The sequence below is a fragment of the Arachis duranensis genome, chromosome 9 (genome assembly GCF_000817695.3).
Source record: "Arachis duranensis cultivar V14167 chromosome 9, aradu.V14167.gnm2.J7QH, whole genome shotgun sequence".
Lineage (NCBI taxonomy): Eukaryota > Viridiplantae > Streptophyta > Magnoliopsida > Fabales > Fabaceae > Arachis > Arachis duranensis.
Genome location: NC_029780.3, coordinates 2,405,056 through 2,429,484, shown reverse-complemented (window position 1 = coordinate 2,429,484; position 24,429 = coordinate 2,405,056). Strand labels below are relative to the sequence as shown.

At 33.1% G+C, this 24,429-nt stretch overlaps 1 pseudogene; it reads left to right on the top strand.

Moving 5' to 3' along the window:
• The first annotated feature begins 5,466 nt into the window (after positions 1–5,466).
• Positions 5,467–7,299, top strand: LOC127741464 (2-hydroxyacyl-CoA lyase-like; annotated as a pseudogene).
• Positions 7,300–24,429: the final 17,130 nt, after the last annotated feature.

Genomic DNA, 24,429 nt, shown 5'->3' with positions numbered 1-24,429 from the left:
CAGGCGCTGCGGAAAAAGCTTGACAATGCCAAGGGATTGTGGGCCGAGCTCGTTCCCGAAGTATTGTGGGCCTATAATACCACGGTTCATTCAACAACCAAAGAAACCCCATTTCGTTTGGTCTATGGATTAGAAGCGATGATTCCTATAGAGGTGTCCCAAGGCTCAATAAGGACATTGGCCGAGCAACATGATCAAGTTCGGCAGGCAGAGCTCGACCTGATCGAAGAAATTAGAGAAACAGCAGCTGTTAGGCACCGAGCATTACAACAACAAGTTAGCCGACGATATGCACGGAAGGTAATCCCAAGGTCCTTCAACATTGGTGATCTAAAACTCAGAAAAACAGAGCAAGCTCGCCGACCTCCCTCCCATGGGAAACTCGTAGCAACTTGGGAAGGTCTATATAGAATATATGACGTCTTGGGCAAAAGAGCTTATAAGCTGGAAGAGATAGACGGAACCAAACTTCCTAACACATGGAACATCAACTCTTTGAAGCAATACTACAGCTAATAAAGCAGCATGCCAGTACTCTTTTTCCTACCACAAGAATTTTTTTTCCCAAAAGGGTTTTTGCTTGTGGAGGTTTTAATGAGGCTGGCTTACCTAAACAACATTGTACAGGTACTGCTATTAATAAAAACCAACTTTTTCTCATTTATGCATATTTAACTACTTCCCCATGAAAGGGCTTGTCCTATGCAACTTTACCTTCCTTTAAGAGACTAATCAGTGATATAAAAAAGAAAAAAACAAAGAAGTCGCATTATAATACGAATGCGCAAAATCAGATAATTATCACTGTCATATAAGCCAAATCAAAGGCTACGAAATACATGATTAGGAAACAGAAACCCCTAATCTCAACATTTTTTTCCAAAAAGCACAAAATATCAGTTCAAACAGCAGGGTATAAACCCTTCAAAACACAATAACAAATGACTACTTATGCCAATACATTAGTCAACCAAATTATCGTCTTCCTCCTCGGCAGCTTCTTCATCATCAACAAGCTTGCCATCCCGAACTATTTTGCCAGGATCCATGGCAGCAAAATCTCTATCCGGAACAAGAAACCTCGCCTGAATTACCGCTCGCTGAAACCCCTCTGCGAAAGCATCCAGGATATCCGATTCTCGGCTATTCTCAAGCTCTTTCATTTTAGCCGAAACTTCGATAACTTGTTCACTTAAACTCGACAAATCACCTTCTTTCTTTTTCAGCAAATCAGAAATCCTTTCATGACATTCCTTTTCCACCTTCAACTCGGCTTCAACGTCAGACATTTTCTTCTTGAAATCGGTCAAACTTGTCTCCTTCAGCGCTAACTGATCCTTTAACTCAGAAACTTGGGAGGCCTCACAGATGGCCTTTCTATGCTTTTTCTCCTGGCTACGCCCAATACTAGCCAATCGGAAACCCAATACCTAACGATTTAAGATTAGTAAATCATTGACCAGGCATTTTCTTTTCAAAAAAAAAAGAGGGGGGAAACACACAACAAAAACAATAAACCTGTAAGAACTGGTCGACCCCTATATCCCCAACCTCTTCCACCCGTTTGATATCTGTCATAGTCTGAACCACCTCGTCAGCAACAACGCTAAAAGGAAACCTCTTACTCCACACTGAAGAACCCTCCTCGTCTTCCTCAAAAGTGTGTAATCTCTCCTGCTTTGTTAAAAAACTAGATAAATCTTCCAGTCGCACGTTTTCATCCTTACCTTGTGCCTCATCTGGAAAAGCTAGTTCCGACTTTCTTTTTTTGAAAACAATAGCCTTTTTCCTCGGTGGGGGCTGATTAACTTCGGCACCACCATCCGCCTTGTCCGGGTTAGATGAGGACCCCTCAAAATTCTTAGTCTTAAACCGGGACCTCAAACTAGATGCCGTTACCCCAGGGAAGCTACCAGCTGCAACACAAAAATAGAATTGACCAACACATCAAAAATATTAAGGATCAGAATATGAAAACAAACTTTCCAACTCCTTACCAAAATACTTTATCACAGCAGACTTATCTTCTTCCTAGCAAAGCAAATCAAAAACAGATATTAAACCACTCTTACCAACCATCTCAAGCAGAAATGAAATAATGCATTCATTTCGACTGTTAATAAACTCAACACCCAGTATGTGTTGCGGATGACAACACCAGTACATAGGGAATTTTCCCCCCAAATGCTCATCAAGATAGAACGGAAATTCATCATCAACAGATTTCACCTTCAGGAACATTTCTTTAAAATCTTTAAAAGACGATTTATAAAGTTTGAAAACACAAAAACCTGGAGTACTATTCAGGTTGATCCACAAACCCTTCCATACCCCTTTGGCTTCGAACAAGGAAAAAAACAATTCCACTTCTGCCTCAATTTCAAGAAAATCCATTAAAGCTTGAAAACATCTGATAAAAGCCCAGCCATTCGGGTGTAACAGTTCATTTGCATCAACACATTACATTCAAAGCTAGTAAAGGAAAGTTTTACACGCAGTTCCTCGATGACACAGCTATACATATAAAAACTGTGAAAATCATTTTTTCTGTGAAAAACACGATCAGACCGGCTGCATGGCAGCAGTTCCAACCGAAAGCCGCTCCTCGCAACCCTACCCAAGTTTACCCTGCTCACACTCTCAGTATCCGAAAACAACGAAGCCCGTATATGAACATCTTTGTCAACCCAGTTGTAATCCTCATCGTTTCCAACTTGAGGTAACAATTTTTTCTTAGCCTCACCCATTCTCAAGAAAAACCAAAAAATAAACACTAGCAAATAGATGAAACGAAGAAGATTTACTGACCTCTTGTACTCATGTCTCTGTGAAAACTGCTACCCCCCACTTAAACACGCTATGCAGAAGTTTAGTTTTGAACCTAAGCCACTAATTTAATAAACCTTTCAGTTCCATGATTTAATATGAGCCATTCATTTAATGTCACTTAAAACGGTTAAAAGGGATCATTGGAAGTTGAACCAAGTCACAATGATGACCACGCACAGCACCCAATTAAATGAAATTTTCCAAAACTTAATTACAAAATGTAAAAGCGGAGTGATCCGAGTTGACCTGGGGGCTCTGTATACCGAGCTATAACTCGACAAAAGCTCAACCCGTCTCCTCAAGGCCAGGCCAAGCTTGGGGGCTGTGATATGACCAGGAAGAACGGTTACGAGTTATAGCTCGGTAACGCACCCATGATCATAACCGAGCATTTGTAATAATCGGCATTTTTTTAATGTCGGCCAGACGTTTATTCTCATAACGCCAGACAGACAATTAATGCTTTCCCTGACGTTACGACTCGGGAAAAATGATCGGTTCTATCCGAACAAGTATAAAAAAAGAGGAGCAGGAACAAAAGAGGTAAGTCATCTTTCTGAGAAAAACCTCCATACATATATTCCGCTACTGACTTGAGCGTCGGAGTGCCTTTGCAGGTACCCACCTCTCCAGTTCTTTCCTCGACAGTGTGATTCGTATCAAACCTTGGAAGTCGGCCTACCTTCTAAAGGAGACGACCTATACCTCGGCTCATCTCGGTAAGAACAAATAATATAAAATAAAATTAAATTTTAGTATTTAAAATAAATTAATAAAATTATAAAATTAAATTGAATTGAATTCTAATGTTAATATTTTTATCAAATGAATTAAAGTTTTTTAGCAGAGAATTTTATTTTTTATTAATATAACATCGGGCAAAAAAAAGGAGAGCTAAACATATATAAATCGGTTACACACTAAAAGAAAGATGGATTGTGGTTAGACTATCCGACTACACAAGATATTCTACATGGACCTGCAATACTAAACAACACATCAACAACACACTTGGGTTATCCACCATCTAAATAACACTATATTTGTCATCACTAAAATGTTATTATTTATTTGTTAAACTGAACAGTATCGTTATAATCAATTACAAAAAACCATTTAATTTTTTTAATTAATAATAATATTTTTAAATTTAATAGTTTTAGATTAATCTAATCTTTTTTTTTAAAACAAGAGGACAAATTTTAGTTAAAAAAAATTTAATAAAAAATATAATTTTGTTATTATTTTTAATTCAATTCTATAATTTTATTTATTCATTCTAAACATTAGAATTCAATTCAATTTTAACTGAAATTTAATTTTTGATAGAATTTAATTCAATTCTATACCAATAAAAATTTTTAAACAAGCTGTTTAGATATTGTTTTTTCTTTAATTTCTAATCAATTTGATTTTCCGTTTATTACAATTAATTTCAAATTCTCTCATAGCTAATAATTAAGTACTCTATTGTGATTTTTAAGAAGAATGATTTGAGATTAAACTCTTGGTTATTGATTTAAAATTTTGTGACAAATTTTATTAAATTTTAAAGACTATTAAATCCCGATTTAGAGTTACAGCGAATCTTAAACTTTAAATATGTGAATTTTTTAAACCGATATTTAGTTCTCATCATACAAAAAAAAAAAAAGAAAAGAATGCAATTGGATATTCAATTATTAATTACAAGGAGGGGTATAGTAAAATAAAAAGATCGGATCCATTAAATTTTTAAGGTTTAATTACTCTGTAAATCCTATAGTTTCACCAAATTTTTAATTAGGTCTTTTTATTTTTTTTCTTTTCAATTGGATCCCTAGACGACTAATTTTTTTTCAATTTAGTCCCTGCTGTGACAAAATCGTTTGAGACAACATAATATTCTGTTAAAAAATCGAATATTCTTAAAATTGGGTTAAAAAAGCAAACTGAACTCACTTCCAATTTCTTAAAATTCCAAAACTACCCTAGCCAGCGCTTATTCTCTGAAATCAGTGGCGTTTCTCCTCTATTCGCTGGTGTCGTCGTCCATCTGCGTTGTCATCGTCCTTGGCGGCGTGAGCATCCATCGTCGTCCGTCGTCCTTGGTCTGTGCTGTGCTGCACTGCTCTGCTGTTAGTGGCAACTCCATAACACAGACGTCACTATCGAAGTCTTAATTACCTCTACAGCTTTGGAGGAAGCTCTTCAATTTCTCTTAAACTGAATTCATTGAATTGAAGAATTCAAGAAAGAAAGAAGAACGAAATTAAAAATGGGTAATAAGAAGAAGCAGATTCTCAAAGATTCCCAATTCGTACCCTTTCTCACTTCACGTTCCAACATCGACCTCAAGGTGCAAAATTCTCCTAATTAGCCTTTTCAATTTTGCGTCTTATCTCAATTTAGGGTTTTAAATTAACTGCAATGTGCCTAATTCCCCTTCATATATTTCGTTTTCTGGATAAATGGTGAAATTGGAATGTGAAAAAACTGAGTCAAAGGTTTAGAATTTTTAATTTTTTTTTCTTTTGTGGTAATTCAGGATAAGTAGCGAAATTTAAGCGTTAGTAATGGCACTCAAGGATCTAAAGAAAAGTCTAGGATTCCTAGAATAAGGCTGGGGCACTGCTGCTACCCCAGTTGCGGTTGGTAATGCCATTGTTGTTTTCTGGGGAAGATGCTACCCTTGTCACCACTATGATTCATCAACCTGATCCTTCTGTTGCTGTGGGTAATTCCTCTCAAAATGACGAAGATGCTAAGAATCCTCTGCGGTATGCAAATTGATGTCACTAATTTTATATGGATTATTGAAATTAAATGATGTGGATTAAGATTGTAATTCTGGTTAAAACTGTTGTATGCCTCAATAAAATAAGAAAGGTATTTTGTTAATTTTGAATTGTTCTGATACTTGGTTATTTTTGTTTTTCTTCTCCTCAGGTACAATGCAATGATTTTAGAAGCACTGTCAGCTCTGAAAAATACTAAATCTGACCTGAATATCATTGTTAACTTCATTGAGGTTAGATTATGAACTTATAGCAAGTGAAGGTAGTAGTGAAGAAAGTGATACTAATTCTCAGAATGTAAGTTAGTTTACTTGTAAGCTTACTACTGTATTTTCAAGACGTTTTTGTGAATTTTTTTCATCAATTATAAACTTGAAGGACTATAAGATATGTAAAAAAAATTTCTTTTATTAAAAGTTTGTTATAAAACAGCATAACATATCATGAGGCATAGTGTTAATCCAGAAATGTGTAGAAAAAATTTTGAACTGTTTGTGTCTTGTCTTTTTGTTGATACTTGAAAAAATATGTATTGCTTGTTCTAGCCTGAATATAGAAAAAATTCATACCATCAATATACTTACTTTTAAATTTTTGTCAGTCAAATTGGTTCTTGTTTTTGAAGAACTATATAAAAATCAGTTTTTCTAAACAATTCTAGTTATTTTTTTAAACAATTCGATCTACCAAAACAGGTATCGATTTTTGAATACTTATTTTTTGAATTGATTTCTGATTTTTTTTATGTAATGGTTTAAGGTTTACAAGACTCTGAATAAGGAGATTAAGGATGATCTATTTTGTTTGGCTAGGAACCACCTTGGGTGGAAGCTATATGGAAGAAGTCTAAGGATAATGCGGCGAAGAAGAAGGCTTGGATTGCTAAGGATGTTCTGCCATTCAATTTCTTGATGCCAATGAGAATCATAAGAATGCAATTCTTGGAGTCAGAAGCCGGCTCCAATAATGGTGTCCGACGGTGCAAACACCATGGATGTAGGTAGGGCTGTGTTGGCTCAGACAAAGCCTAAATCTAGATTGGATGCAGGGACTTGGAGGATCATAGGGGTTGGCCTCAGTTATTGCATTGCAGCTACAGTGGCTTGTCCCCATTGACTTGTTGCTGCAGTTAAAGGGGATTTTAGATTTGAATTTAGTGCCATTGAAGTTAAGGTAGATACTACTAAACCCATGCTTATGTTTATCTATTTAATTGTCCTTCCATTGTGTTACGTGGATTGAAGTCCTTATTTTTAGTTATATTTTTATCATCTTTATGAAATTTTTATTGCCATTTGTTTTGAATTAGGATCTTCCATGAACTCGCTAGTAGTTTTGTGACAGAGAGGATTACATAAGCTGTGTAATTACTATACGCCAATATGTTTGTAATGGTTTAATCCAGGAATGTGGAGCGAAAATTCTGGACTGTTACCTTATATATCTTATCATTTTTTCAATTCAGACATTAGTTCAGTATCAGTTATCTATGGTAGTGATTGTTTTCAACAATGGAGGTGTATATGGTGGTGACCGGAGAATTCCCAAAGAGATGAATAGACCTCACAAAGATGATCTTGTTCCGACTTTCTTTGTTTCGAAAGCAGACTACCATGCTTTGATTGAAGTTTTTGGTGAAAAAAACTATCTTATTGAGACACTTGATGAACTCAAGTCTGCTCTTTATTGTTAATCCTTATGCTGGTTGTGAGAGGCTGCAACACAGGAACTGATTTTTAGATTATTTGTATTACACTGAAATTATGTTTTCTAAGATTTTTGTTTTTAGATTTCAAATTTCAATAACACAAATTACATAGCCTTGTGATTTTTTATGGTGTACCATGATATGATAAAGACACAAACTATATTCTATGAATCCACACAAATATAAAATGTTACATGATCATAATAAATACTTGAATGATGAAAATTGAATTTTATACTGCTATTTTTATTTCATTTTATCAATTCTTTTTTTTTTATGTTCTTAAGATAAAGGTATTTTGAAAGTAAAAAAAAGAGAAGGTATTTTTGGTATAATTTGTATATAAATAAGCAAAAAAATGATAATAACAAAATAAAAAGGATTATAGAAATATCTTTCATGCCGTAGAATTATTGAATAGGGATTATAGGAATATCTTTCATTAAATATTTACAGTTTTATCGAATTTTTAATTAGGTCCTTATACTTTTTTTTCTTTTTAATTGGGTTCCTAAGGGTATACAAGTAATTTCACAATTCACTAATATTTTTTTACGTTTAACGTTAACAAGGACTAAATTAAAAAAAAAAATGTAGAGACATAATTGAAAAAAAATACAGAGACCTAATTAAAAATTCGATGAAACTATAGGATCTGCAGAGTAATTAAACTAATTTTTAACTCTTTCTATAATTTTAAATTTTTTTTACAATAATAATAATAATAATAATAATAATAATAATAATAATAATAATAATAATAATAAGCCCCACAACAGTAGTATTCAAGTGGAACACGCTATTAATGACTTTTTTTACTAATTTTTTTTACTAAACATTTTCGCAAAATAAATTTTCAATTTATCTTTCCATAATTATTGATTTTGATATATGTCTATTATTGTAGCTATTTCAATAATTTTATCATTCCCTATTTTTATAATTTATTGAGATGACATATATTTTTTAAATACACTCTTGACTCATATATCACCATATAATATGGTGTTTGGACACTAATGTGATAAAAAGCTTAATGTTTTGAAAAACCCAAGCAGTTGAGAACTTTTGGGGATGCTCTCAAGCTGTGACTCAGCAAACTCCCCCCCATAAAACTTCGTTGTAACTTGTAAGTGCATTGTTTGATTTTTCTTCTTAGGTTGAAATTAATAATTCCCTCGTTCAAGACCGAACGTTACATAATAAATTTGCAATTGAGTAGATTATTTGTTAGGTTAAACAGCCGTAGACTTTCCTTATTCTTATTGATTAAAAAAACAAAACAATGAACTGTCTCGCCAAGTGGTAGTTTATTTAATCCTTATTGCCGTTGTCATGGACTCGTGGAGCAAGTGAGCAACACGTTTTGGATAAAATAATTTGATTCCTTCCCTCCTTTAATTATATATATGAATAAGAGAGACAATCTATACTTAAATTGTTAATTTGTTATTGTATAATGATTATTTTTTGTTGATAAGAACCAGAGAGCCGAGTGAAATTCCGAGTTTACTTAAAAAAAATGAAAAATAGTTGATGAGAAACTCTAAAAGAGGAACACTTTTATTAAAATCTAATTAGCATTTAAATAATAAAAAAAATAATTCTATATCATTAGATGAAATTTTATACTATTAAAAATATCAATAATAATTAATTAATTACTACAAATTACAAAATTTACCGACTCCATAACATTCCTTATAGTTTATTTCTCACCAGCTCTTTGTTTTTTAACTTCTTACGAACTCATATCTAATTGGACACATTATGTTATTGATTAATTAGGGGAATGGGTATGAGTATAGGCCTTTCTTTCCTCCAATTTTCATTAATTCTTTATATACATATTTATATTTGTGATGGCTGATTTCTACTAAGATAGCAAAAATTTCAATTTTTTTTTAAATATTTTGATAGTACAATTTTAAATAAATTAATTTATTTTAAAAAAATTTATTAGATAAAAAAATTTTACAATTTAAATTATATTATAAATTCATGTTTTACGTGTTTAACTCATTGTTTTGATTTAATGTAAACTTTTCAATTTTCAGTATCTTGATTCATGGAGTATGGAGTATATAGATTAATAGCATAGATTGATCACACTGATAGGTGCATATACAATGGTATATATTAAATTATAACTTGTAATATAAATCGAATACTAAACAACTTAAAGTTTATCGGTGGTTAGCTAAAAGTAAAAATTAAATGAACAATATATGTTAGCCCAAGTGATAGAAGAATAGAAGAGTTAGCAAACATGTTTGGAGTCAACGAGTTAATACTAAACAACACAGTAATAGAAGAATTAGCAAACATGTTTTCCCATTACAATCATAATTCATAAGTAATCAAATAATGCATTACAAAACATACAAATAATAGAAAGCATTTCGAGGTACACACTCTTTTTTTTGTCTAAGAAATTTAGATGCAAACCAATGATCCGTGGGTCACACTCACATTACACAGACTCTTATTATTTAAATGCGATAACTATTTTTTAGGATGCATGGTATACCATGTTTGAAGAGCAACGAGAATTAATGCAGCAAGTGCACCCAAAAAGGCAAGCAGAGAGCAGAAAGAACTAAAATAAACACTTCCGCTAAAAAGACAACGAAAAATTTTAATAATGTAAATAATGGATTCTAAATTTGGTTTAATATAAAAAAGATTAAAATTACTTAAGCCAAAAAATTCAAACAATTTTTTTAAAAAATTAATTATTCTAACTCTAATTTATTAAAAGAATTTATCTAAACATCCTCATCCTTCAAACCGTATGCTATTTTCACCTTTATCAATCATTCTACTTCTTCGACGTTAGAAGCATCTTCACTGGCCATTATCGTCCACCTCTGTAACCCCCTCCCTCATTACTGTTACAGGATTGTCATCAAATAACTATTCACGTAGTTATTAAAATAATTATTCGACTACTTAATGAAATGATCATCTAGCATTTGTTAATTGTATATACTTAAACTGAATCAAATAAAATAGTCATCCAATTAAGAATTAAAATAACCATCTATATACCTAGTAAATTAAACATCCAGCACATTTACGGGGTGGAGAGAGTCGACGGCGGCACATGGAGGCAGGGAAGGAAATCCGATGACGGAGCAGCCATGCAACGACAACTTTGGCTAGGTGAGGTTGCAAATCTGCTCCGTGAGCTTGGAACCCGAACGCGCAGTGGCCAAAGATGGAAGATGTCACGACTCAATTCCCAGTACGTCATGATCATACTGGAAACTGAGTGTCACCAACTTGCTTATCCAAAACTTTAACTATTTACTATTAAGCCTGTAATCGAATTAGCACACTATTGAATTTTTGGAAAAACTTTTACTTTATAAAAAGATTTGCGATGACAGCTGATTAAACATACACAAAACACAATAAAGAATCAAATAAAGCATACACAAGGCCAACATTATATATAAACATAACATATACTATAGATCATACATATATATAAAGGTACTACCATATATACATAAGTTAGCGTACAACCCTTCATATCTTACTACTATATACATAATTGATGAGTTTGGAAACTCTAATTTAAATTGATAATGATTAAACATTATTAAAATAATTAGTTGCAAAATTATCAATTTGATTTTAATTCATATGTGCTAATTAAATAATTTTGCTATGCGGATTTTTGCGATTGGGCCGAAATATAACAAGCCCATTGGAATATTTTTCTCAGCCTTGATATAAAATTGTTGTGATTATGGTGGTTGAAATCATGGTTATGTTATTTGGACCAAAAATTATGATATAAGCCCAATTGAAATCTTTGCTACTAAGACCAAAGCTTGATCCGAAACTAATATTGAAAGAAAGCAAAATTCCATGCTTCCAACGGATTCCACTTTCAATTTGTGATGGATTTCAAATTCAATTAACTTGAATTTACTTGCATTGGAAATATGCAAGAGGAAGAGAAAAGTGATTTGATGGCTTTAATGATGCTACACGTTACTCATCAAACAAATGAAGTGGAAACTTAATTCACTTTCATTCTCTCTCTTAGTTTCATTGAAAGCAATTTTAGTTTCTCTTTTTACTCTCTTTTCATTCTCGGTCACTTCTCAGAAAAACATGGAAGCTATGGCAAGCTACCGTAGAAAAGAAGAAGCAAGTAACAAGACCATTGTAATGATGGCAAGAAAAAGAAAACAAAAAGTATGCTGAGGCTGAGATCTTCACCAAAGGAGGTAAGATTTGTTGAAGTAAGCTCATGCTCTCCATACCAAAAATGGAAGAAGATCTCGGTCAGAGGAAGAAGATCCTTAAGGGATGACTTGTCTCAACTTTTGATCAACTGCCATAGGAGGTAGCTACTGTAGCTACGTGGAGAAGATGCAGAAGTTAGAACAGAAGAAGCTGTCATCATCAAGAACTCATTAAGGGCTAGGGATTCTTCTTGGAGTGCAAGTCAAGATGGATGGCTCGGATTGGTGAAGCTTGGTGTAAAGGAAAGACACAGAGGTAATTGCATGTTGAGGTTTACATTCGGTTATCTCTCCTCTCTCTCTCTCTCTGGCCGAATCGGTTTTGGGTTGAAGAAGAAGAAATTTAGCTTTTCTCCTTCAATGTTTTCTATTTTGTATTTTTCTGTTTAATTTTGTCTGTCTTGAGTCTCATGGAAAAAGGCAAAAAGGGAGGTTTGTAAGAAAAAGCCATAGAGCAGAAAAAGGCAGGGTGCACAAAATTAAAAGAAAAAGCCATAAATGTCCTTAGAAGTCCTTTGTACATCTGTGTTGTGTATCATAGTTCTGTGGGAATTCTCTTGCAAGTTGGGTTAGCACTTTGCAATTGAAAGCTTGGTGGGTTACCAAGTCAAGTTCAGTTTTGGGAATAGATTCTGGACTTATCCTAGATAGGAAGGGTAGTTCCTAGGGAGAATTGGTGTCTGTAATCGAAAATGATTATAGTGAAATTTCATCATTGTTGTGATGGAGACTGGATGTAGGCTGCATTGCACTTAGCAGCTGAACCAGGATATATCTTGGTGTAATTTTCTCTCTCTTCTACTCCATTTCTGATTCTGCTGCATAGGAGATAAAACTGAAAAATATCTCCTGGATAGTCACGAGACAAAACGAAAAAGTCTCTCGGCTAGGCACGAGACAAAAACAAGAAATATCTCCGTTCTGAAGGACAACAAGAGTTACTAAGTAAAAAGAGGGGCTAAGATTCAACCCCCTCTTCTCTTAGCCACTAATAAACCATCAATAATTAACACTCCAGGCCTGGTCCATATAAGAAGCCCCTAAGCTAGCACCCGAAACTAGCCTAGCCAGTATTTAGAGTTCCTAATCTCTCGGTTGATCTATCCAAAAGTGAGAGACTAAATCAAAATTCCTACGCTAAAATGAAGGCGCCACCCAAAACACGCTACCAACTCTTACTGTCTCTGATCGATCATTGCAACCAAAAGACGAGATCTTTATCACCTTCATATCTTTTGCTGGGTCCTCGTATATATAGGGGTAATCTTAACTAGAGTTCCTGTTTCCATCTGAAGAGGAAGCGCAGGGGTAAGAATTGGAAAGTTCTTAGTATGGTCGAGATGGTTAGTTAAGTCTGTTTTAATACTATACCCAGTCAGCAGCAGCAACTGAATCACGCATCAAACACAATAACTAAAGAACATAAAGAGAAAACGAATACAACACATACACAATCACAGAAAACAGAATTCATAAAAGATATGGTCAAACAATCATGATGTATGTTTATCCCTAGTGCAGGTAATGAGTTCATCTGTCGGTTTCGACCTGCTCTTGATGTAACTCAGCAACCTTTGTCTGAGTTTGGTTTTCAATGCCATAACCTTTGTAAGCAACCTCTGTCTTACAGGTGCGACTCTCTTGAGCCGATGTATGCAAACATAACCTCTGTAAGCAACCTCGGTCTTACAGGTGAGTCTCTCTCTAGCCAATGTATGTATCGATAACCTCTGTAAGCGACCTTTATCTTACAGGTACGACCATTCCCTAGATTGGTCGATGTATCTCTGGTAAGCAAATCTCAGTGGATTTACCACCATATTTTTGCTCGTTTTCAGTAGGTAAACAATCATCTCAGCTCGTTTTCAATGCCAAAAGATAGTCTAGGGAGTTTTTAGTTATTTTTAAATGATTAAATTGACTAAAACCCCAAAATAGTCCTTGAGATTGGACGAGTTACCCATAATTGTCTTTGACTTTCAAAATTCCCTAACAGCATCCCTCACATTCAGCTCCGGGACCCATAGTTGCCCTTTGACCCTTTCTGGCGCACAATCAGCAAACGGAGGGATGATCTGGCACCTCCAATGCCACGCTGGAGCCAGCAACAGCTAGCTGATATAGCAAATCTGAATTTTGTACCCAATCTGGTCCCTGGTCTCATTAAAACCCTAAAAGCTAAGATCATACTCTTCATCGCCTGAGCTTCAAACTGCTGCTGCTGATTTCTTCTCAGATCATCCTCTTCATCGCCTCCAGCTCCAGGTAATAACGATTCTTAGCTTTTAGCGTTGTATGAAAACAGTTGCCTTGATTGAAGAAAAGAGACATACATTTAAATCAGAAGCACATCCCAGATGTCTGCCATGTACACTTTCTTGACCCAAAGATGCGATTGGAGTAACCGGTAGTGAGTGGGCAACCTTTGACAATGGAGAGAATGAATCTTTACCATTAAGAGAGAGGGTCCTTGAAGTAAGTGGATGTGGAAGGACCATCCGTCTTTGCGAAAGAAGATAATGCGGCATCTAATGACTATGGGGGTATTTGCAGAGAGGGGAGTGCAGGCCGTCTGGAGTGAGGAATCAAGGAAGCCTTGTCACCTTTTTCATTTGCATTTGCAGCACATGTCTACAGTAAGTAACACAATGCAATGATACATCAAACAATTGCAAACTGACAAAAGCAGCGGCAACTTATAGTTTTGAGTATTGAGTGATTACAGTTTTAGAGGAAACTGAAATTTAGCCAAGTTACATTCGTATTATGGTAGCAACGGCTAGCAATCAGAAAACAAAGAAATGGCAGATCGAAATGGAAGGCATATGATCTGTATGTGTTATTACCTGGAGTTGGAGGCGATGAAGAGGATGATTTGAGAAGGAATTAGCAGCAGCAGTTTGAAGCTTAGGCAATGAAGAGGATGATCTTAGCTTTTAGGGTTTTAATGGGATCAAGGACCAGATTGGGTACAAAATTCAGATTTGCCACATCAGCTAGCCGTTGCTGGCTCCAGCGTGGCATTGGAGGTGCCAGATCATCCCTCCGTTTGCTGACTGAGCGTTGGAAAGGGTCGAAGGGCAACTATGGGTCCCGGAGATGAATGTGAGGGATGCTGTTAGGGAATTTTGAAAGTCAAGGACAATTATGGGTAACTCGCTCAATCTCAGGGACCACTTTGGGGTTTTAGTCGATTAAATTATACAGTTGGTTTTTATATTCTCACTAAAATTATAAAGTAGTCTTTACTATCAAACACGTGTAAGTCACATGTTTAAAATAGTGAATATTTATCGAATATTCTGTTAAATTAAATATTGTTTGAACGATGGGGATTAAATTACAAAATTTAATTTTATTTAAAGATCTAATTATAAAATTTTAAAGTGTAGAAATCAATTTATAATTTCTATAAAAGTATATGAACTAATGGTGTAATTTAACCTGTTTAAAATGAAGCATTATTTCAAAATTATGAGATCATTTGAAAAATTCACATTGCTTATCCGTTTAAGATAAGATTCAATAATATATATTCAATTAATTATCCCTTCTCATTCACTTGGCACCACTAACTTAATTATAGTATTATTTTTAACTTTTCAAGTCGTAATACGTACATTCACTAACTTTTCATAAATACCAAGCGATTTGTAATTTTAATAATCTTTCAAAAATATTATCTCCTTCCACTCACTAACTTGATTACTCTTAATTTTTCATAATTTTCATTTACTGACTTTTCATAATACCACTTCACTCATATTTTTATTAATGTTTCAAAATTATGTAAGTCACTTTTGAAAGAATTATACATATTTAAAAATTAATGACTTAACAAATATTTATGCTGTTTGGAGTTTAATTTGGACTATACTTTAACACTATATATGACTAAATTGTTAATGATGATCATTTTCAATTAATAACAAGTTGCCGTAAGAAATGAAAATAGGCTAATATTATTTTTAAAATGAAAAATATTTCTTATAAGTTAAGAAAAAGTTAATTATTTTGAAATTATAATAATTTTATTAACATACCACCAATCTAGTTAATAAGTATATATATCAAATATTAAATAATAGAAATATCGTTTTGAACTAAATAATTTAATTTTGATTTAATATCTAAATTTTGTTTAACATCAAACACAAACTTTCAAATCTTTTTATTTATTAAAACAAATTTCCAATTATATATAGCCCCTTCATTTCCTTGGAGTTGCTCACACTGCACTTATCATAGAAAGATGGCTAAATTAACTATAGCAAAAAAATTGTTTCTTCTTCTTTTGGTTTCAGGTTCATCATTACTTTATTAGTATCTTTAACTTTTTTCCCCTATTGGAATATATAATCATTTCCATGTTCTATTGAAATATAAAATATATTGATATTATGTAGGGGTGTTGATGACAATTCAAGTGATTGGAGATAAGAGGTGTGAAGATGTTTGGTATGACGAAAGTTGCAAAGATGGAAACTCCTATTATTGTACCCTAGAATGCATCAACAAATATGGTTTCACAGCTGGTGCAGATTGCAGAGATTCCTCTTGTACATGCTCCCATAAATGTTTGTCCTATTAATTATTTATAGGGGTGTACATGATCCGGTCTGACTCGAAGATTCGTTCCGATCCCAAATATTTTAGGAGCTAATTTAGTGTGATTTTATCGGGTCTAGGATCGGGTAAGGGTCTCAAAAATAGACCTGGTCATTATTTCGGGTCAGATCTGGACTATAGTTCGGGTCATTCGAACTCGGTCCAGTGGCTCGGTCATCATACACAATTAATATTTTGTGTTATTAGTGATGGATGATGGCTATTCTTATGTAGAATTTAAATATTGTAAACCTTAATATTTTGTGTTATTAGTCATTATAAGATTATAAGTTAATGTTTTATGTTTAAAATGTATAAGATTTTAGACTAATGCATAATATTGTGTTATTTGTATTGATTTAAATATTTAGTGTTATTAGACAATATTAGTATTGATTATGGTTATGCTTTAATTTTAGAGAAGGGTTAGTTCTTATTATATTTTTTTAAGTGAATTTTACTATGTGAATTGTGAAATAATGGTTGGAGCGAAATTAGGTAATTTTTACATGCTAAAGATCCGGTTTTCACTCGACCCGAAAGTACGTAGGTTTCATTAGGTTTAGGATCGAATTAGGATCTAAAAGTTAAGTCCGGTCTATATTTCGAGTCGGATCTGAGTTAGACCAAACTTGATGTGACCCGGCTCATGTACACCCTAATTATTTAGAAGAAATTCAATATTTGAATTGTATTATAAGACAAGCGTGATTATAAAGTGTGGAAGTGTGAGGTTATTATTTATCAGGGGATTATTTTATTAAATTCTATACACAAGAATAGAAGTTATTTTTCAAATAAATAAGCACTTATATTCAATTAAATAAAAGGAGAAATATTATATATTTAAGTTATTCTCATCCATTTTGTTTTTAATGAAAGTCTATTATATTGAAGAATAATGAATGATTATTGCACGCAAGTGATATCTGAGTGTATTCATTACATAGAGTTTCCTAACTCTGATCTCTTCACAAGCACACACTAAATTGAAGAATGATAATAAGAAATTAAAATTGAAAGAATAAAGTTTGAGTTTTAGAGAGCATGGCTATTCTCATATTCTTTAAAAATTATTTGTTAACTGAGTGCACAATTGATGCTTAATCTTTCGACCAAAAATTAGAAAGTAAATATTCTTAATGATGCGTTAGCATGTAATATATCTAAGTATCAGATGGGTTGAATTTCTTTGTTTGGTAGGATAAGAAAAATTAATCAAAATATCCATAGCTTGTTGAAATTCCAGATTTAAAAGAAGTGATTCTCTTGTATTATTAATAAATCATAATGTTAATATGCATAAAAAAGAAGGGACAATTCAGTTGTGGCTTCAATGGACAGAATAAAAAAAAGAGAGAAATTATAAAATTGAAGAGAACATTTATATATAGCACTGCTGTGAATGACTTGTAATTCCATTTGTACATGCTAAGAATGACTTGACTTGTTACTGACTTAATTATAGTAGGAATTGAACTATATACGAAGCATAAAAAATAATATGGACAATTAGCGAGTAATAATAATGAAAATTTGAAATTAAAAAATCATTATTTTTGAAGTCTTCCATAGAACAACAAATTAGTATCAGATCAATCAAGGATACAAAATCACAAATTAAGAACTACTAAATGGGCCAATTTCAATTTCTATGATTTGATAATTTATTTTGGGCAAGATAATAGATACTCATTTTTGTGGCTTAAGGAAAATAGAGGGTGCTAATGGCTAAACGATAAATGAATATATAAGTTGAAACTTGAAATTGGATAAAAAGCCTATCATCATCAAATCTAAAATCTACTGCCATATGAAAAATTAAAATCCTGCGTATTTTAAACTAACTTAAAATACAATACAAGATATTGAAAGTTGAAAGCATGATTATGCAAATACACAACAAAATGAAAAGAAAATAATGAATAAACAGTGTATAAACTAAGAATACATTAAATTAAATATACATGGGGAACATGTGCTATCTTGTGCCAATCCTCCCCTGTTCCTTTCTTACACCGCTCTTTCAACATTGGGCAGCCACTAATACTCAAATATTCAAGTGAAGTTATGTACCGGACACCATTAGGCAAGGATCCCAAACACTTACAGTTATCAATTGACAGTTTTCGAAGTGAAGATAAGCCTTCCCAATCCTGTTCTGGTAAACACTCCAGCTTTCCACAGTTACTGATGGTTAGATGAGACAAAGCAGTGAGTTTTGTGATGTCAGATGGCAGTTCCTTCAATTCTCTGAAAGATACTATCAGCAGAGTTGCAAGAGAGGTATAAACTTAGAATTTAATTGATATTTTGTTTCTTTATTCTATATCTTGATGCACACGTATAAACTTTTTGTATGGTAAGAAAAATAAATCATAAAAATTTAGTTTAATAAATTAAGTTTGCAATGAATGATAAATCATAGACATAAAAATGCATGAGATATGAAAAGGACATTTTTAAAAGAGTTGTTTAAAAGATATGAAAAGGTTAAAAGCATAATATGTATTTAATATTATTGCAAATTTTAAAATCTTACCTTTTAAATAAAAACTCTCATTTTACTATTTTTAAAAAGCTCTCTTAAATAGTATATTAGCAAAATCCTTTTTTTTTCCCTATGCAGACTAATAAATATTAAAAAGACTAAGCATCAGAATTTTACTATTTAATACTAACCTTTTATAAATACCAAGCGGGGCAAATTCATTGTTATAACCTTTCATAACTATTAGGTTGTGGTTGTTGAACATAACAAAATTAAATGCATAGCTTCGTTAATTAACCTTTCCTAGATACTAATTGATACATACTTTCATAACTTTTCATAAATGCCAAGTTTTATAATTCTTTCGTTCTTAAATGACTGATGACTATTTAAATAAATTAAAGTGAGACATTGAAAATTGCTTGCATAATATTTTCACCGAAATTTTCTTAGGACTAATTTAATAATATTGGAGTTTTTACTATTTTCAAATTCTTTTAATTTAGACATAAAATAAATGACTTTCCACTTATATATACAGTAGCCCTCTCACTTATTGTATTAACAAGAAACAAGAATAAGAAACTCACGCAAACTTGTTAGAAAAATGGCCAACTTTTATTTGTGAAACATTATTTTCTTATTCGTGCTTCTGGTTTCAGGTTCATTATTTCTCCATATCTCAATTTTTTTTTTTCTCTTTTGAGTGTATGTGTTTGAAATGCTAGAAATTAAAAAAGATTTTTTTTTCTTTCTATTTTCAAATAAATAAATATAGTAGTAAGTAGAAGAAAGTAATGAATTTTTTTTAAAAAAAAAATCTAAACTAAAGGCGTGTCACTTTTTCCAATAATCATTGTATCTTCTCTTTGTCAATATCTTAAGAATAGAAATAACAATAAAATTAATAAGGATTTAGGCAACACATTTTTTAGAGTATGTATTAAAATTGTAAATTAAAAATTTATAATATATGAAAAATTTGAAATTTAAATTTTGATTAATAATAATTCTAATATATATTCTAAAATTACATGTTAACTAAATCCAATTAAAAGAATCGTTTTGCCGTTTAAAAGGAACAGATGGAGGAATCGAAGATTAGATATTTTATATTATTTTTAGAATTAACAGGTCACATCAATAAACTTTAATACCGGCGTTAATAACAAAAGTGATAGAAAGACTAACATGACTAATTTAAAATATTTAAAAGATAAATTTGATTTAAAAAATCGTTCGAAAACTAATTTAAAAAACAAATGATCTTTTAAAATTAATTTGACCATTAACTTCAATTTAACACACACCACAAGAGAAAGATATTTTAATTTTAAAATTACATGTTGAATTCTAACCATGATATTTGATTTTTTCAATTCATTTAATTCTAATTTTAGAGTTTCGAACAGACCCAAATTAAAGATTATATTTTCATTTTTATGTTCTATAGTGTACACTACACACTAGAATTGTAAAATTTTTATAATACCCTTACTCATCTTTTTTCCAAATCAAACTTTAACTCTAACTTCCTAAATTACCAACACACCCCCCAAATCAGAGAAGAGAAGCAAAGAGAGTGGGGATCGGGAAGAAGAAAAGAGGGGAGGAAGGGACGACGCCGGCGCCAGCGGGGCTGGGAGCCACCATCGCCGTCGTTGTCACGGATCAGGAAGAGAGAGGGAGAAGGAGATCCAAACAGGGAATGGGAGAAGGAGAAAGGAAGAAGTGCGAGAGAGGTGGTGTTGTCTCGCCGTCACCCCTGGAGACCGTCCCTGCCGCAGCTGGAGCTTCCACTGCCGTCATCGAGGACTCCATCGCCGCCACGAGAAGCCACCACATGTGGAAGAGAAAGACGTGACACACAGAACAGAGGAAGGGGACGACATCTCGTTGCCGCCGCACCTTGTCGCCGCTGCTGAAAGGGGAGCTCCGCCGTCGCCGTCGCGGCTACGGGTATGGGGTTTCGAAGAAGGAGAGAGGAGCTCGCAAAGGAGAGAAAAACACAATGGCCAGAGAGAGAAAAGTCTTGCGAGGAGGCGGGAGCTGGTATGCTTCCGCTGTTGCTGCAGGCTGCACCACCACGCCTCTGGTCGCCAGGAACCGAGCTGACGTCACCGGAAGCCACCGCTAGAAACTCTACAAGTTTGTCCTAGCTCCGCTTTATTTTTTCTGGTTTGTCCTTGCCGGTGAGGATCACCGGAGTTGCTGATGCTCCATCCTCTTGTTTCTTTTGGTAAGCCTACTCTTGTTCTACCTTGTCTTACCGTAAAGCTCTATTATTCACTTTGTCCTATCGTGTTTGATGTCCTTATCTGCCTTTGCTCAATTTTAAATCACCGTAAGCTGTTGGATTCGCTGTTGCCCCCTTGCTACTAGGGCTGTTGTTGATGATACTGCAGTGAGAATTGAAGTTATTGTTACTACTCGAGTCCAAATTCTACGCAGTTTTGTACCCATTAATTCGACACTTCGGGTTTGGTCTCTTCGGTCTATTAGGACCATGCTATGAGTAGGCTTTACATTTATAACCGTTAAGCTTTTGGTTTATGCTATTATGAGTTTTTAATTATATTTATAAAACTATTATTGAAGAACTTTGATTTGATTAGAATAATTATTTTTATGAAATTCATACTTTAGAAATTTTACATGAGACTATATATATATATATATATATATATATATGTTTGATAAAATTTTATATTAATTTAGAATATTGATTTTATTCGAATATATACTTTTGAAATATTAAAGTATTTGTTGGCACTCACTTTTAAATTATGAAATATGTTTTTATGTTTGAGAAAATATGATTTGAAAATATTTCTGATAAAAAAGTATTATCTAATTGATTTGATTCGATACTTATATATTTGAGAGATTAAAGATTTATTGTATTTGAAGCTATATGTTTTGAATTGGTTTGGGAGGCTCGTATTAGAAAACCATAGTTAACGGCGGTTATGACGTTAACTTAGATGTTGTTTCTCTCGCCTTATAAATCCTCACTCTTCCTTGCTTTCTTTGATATGGGACTAACTTTAACACTCCTCGCACTTGCAATACTAACAATCTCCCCCTCCCCTCAAGTGTGAGCTTCCACAACAAGCATCAACTCTCCTCTATCTCCTCCACCACATATGAGTATTCGTCCATCACACCGCCGCAAACACCGCGGGACACGCCGCCCGAACCACCTTTGCCGGGAAGACTTTCGATGCTTCACCTTAAATACTCCTTAAACCAGACCGATTAAATCATCGGCTCTGATACCACTTGTTGGGCCAACCGTGGGGAGCTCTCGACCACCGGGGAGACTTCAGGGAGGAATCAAGCGAGAGAACATAAGATGAGAAGACACCACATCCAACTCAAAACCTTAAGGTGTCAAGTTAATGAGTCTCTCATCTTATAAACTCCTCACTCTTCCTTGCTTTCTTTGATGTGGGACTAACTTCAACACTCCTCACACTTGCAACACTAACAGATGCATCTGACTCAGACTCCAGCTAGCAGGGGTGTTGCTAGCCTAATATGTAGGTCACACGTTAGATCTGTTATTCTGTTAGGACATACAAGAGGAAAGGGCTATCCATAGAGGTGGAGCCGCCCATGTGTGGACTTTTGATTTGATTTCTGTATGAGAACTCCCTTATTAATTCACCTATTATTATCAACTATTACTTTCTAATTAATATTACTTTGATAATAATATTTATATAGTCTCATGTTGATTATAGATGTATTGTCTAGTCACTGAGTTGTAAAACTCACCCCGTTTTCTAAAAGTATTTTTCAGGAACAAATATTTGACTATGTGAGACTTTCTATTCAAGAGTAACGGTCTGCAATAAGTACCTATTCTTTGTCAAATTCCTAGAAGTATATACTTCATATGTCACAGGTAAGATCCAACCATTCTTAGTTATTCTAATTTTTTTGTTAAAAATATATAACTACTTATTTTAGAATTTGTAAAATATTTGTAACTTGCTTATTCAACTTATATTTGAGTATGTTAGGCTTGCTATAAAATTATTTTGCTGAGCGCCAGTCATGACTCATTTTGGATCGTGACAAAAATATAACGTTTTTTTTATTAGATAAATTCAAAATAATATGTAATCTTTCAATAATTAGCTTGGTTTAAGATTATATTATATTATATTATATTATATTCTCTGGCATGCTCTTCACAATAGTCTTCCAGTACGGTGGAATTTGAACTGTTGATTCTCAACAGTTTCGTCACAATGTCTTAAATGTCCAAATTCTTTTGAATCGGTGACCTATTACTTAACCTTTTGCTCTCAATTAAGACATGTATGGTGTTTGACAAGGATCCAACCATCAGAAATGACAGGATATGACGACATATTCTAAAAATAGTGGGTGTATGTGAGTGAAAGGATGATAGGAGAAGATAGAAAAAACAGAAAAATAGCAAATACAGTCTTCACCTTCTGGCAAATCTAAAAAATGCGTAATATGAAGATCTTCGAAGATAAGAGCTTCTCTCCTTTTGAAGTTTTCTCCAGATAAAATGAAAGAAAATTTTGATGCAAGAATATTACATTAATAAAATAACTATTAGATTCTTAGTCTCTGTTATTTTAAAATAAGTAAGGTGGGAGTGTCCTATTTTGATTTTTTATTGTGCTGTCCAAAATTGGACTAACTCTATTTGTTACTTAATCTTTCGGTTAATAATATTATATTCTACTTTTGAAAAAAAATCCTATACACAATAGAAGTTACTTCTCAAAGAAATAAGCATTTAATTATATTCAATTAAGGAAAACAGAAATTAGATTTTTAAATTATTCTCACTCGGGTAATTTGTTTTTCTAAAATTCACTTCCATTTATTATTTGTTGACTAAGTAGACAATTGATCCTTAATCTTTGACCAAAAATTAGAAAGTAAATTTTCTTTATGAAGCGTTAACATGTAATATGTCTAACTTTTTATATATTAAATTTGTGTAGGAACTAAATTTATTGTATATTTTATTTGAATACGAAGTATCTTATTTAAATGAAAGTCCTCGCATCTCTGCTATTACTGAGCTACCGATGAATTGAATCTTTTTTTGTTAGGACAAGAAAAATTAACCAGAACATCCCAACTTCTTGAAATTCCAGATTTAAAAAAAGTGATTCTGTTGTATTAGTAATAAACCACAATATCATTTTGCATGAAGAAAAAAGGATGACTCAGTTGTAACTTCAAGGGACAGAATAATATGGACAATTAGCGAGTGATAATAATAGAAAATTTGAAATTAAAAAAAAAATCATTATTTTTGAAGTCTTCCATAAAAAAACAAAGTAGCATAAGATCAATCAAGGACACAAATTCAACACTACCAATAGAAATAATGGTAAGTGAAAGTTTCACGAAAAAATTACTAAAAGGGCCAACTTTAACTTCTCTAATTTGATAATTTATTTTCTTTTTCTGCATGGCCAAAATAATAGACACTCATTTTTTGTGGCTTAAGGAAAATAGAGGGTGCTAATGGCTAAAAGATCAATGAATATATAACTTGAAATTGGATAAAAGCCCATCGTCAAATTTAAAATCTACTGCCATGTGAAAAACTAAAATCCTTCATGCCGAGAAAAAAAAAAGACGAGGGAGAAGCAAAAGAATTTCATATCCTGCGTATTTCAAACTAATGAGTTAAAAATTCCAATAGAGAACTTGCAGTGAGTTTCATTTCCTGAAAATTGAAAAGCAAATACA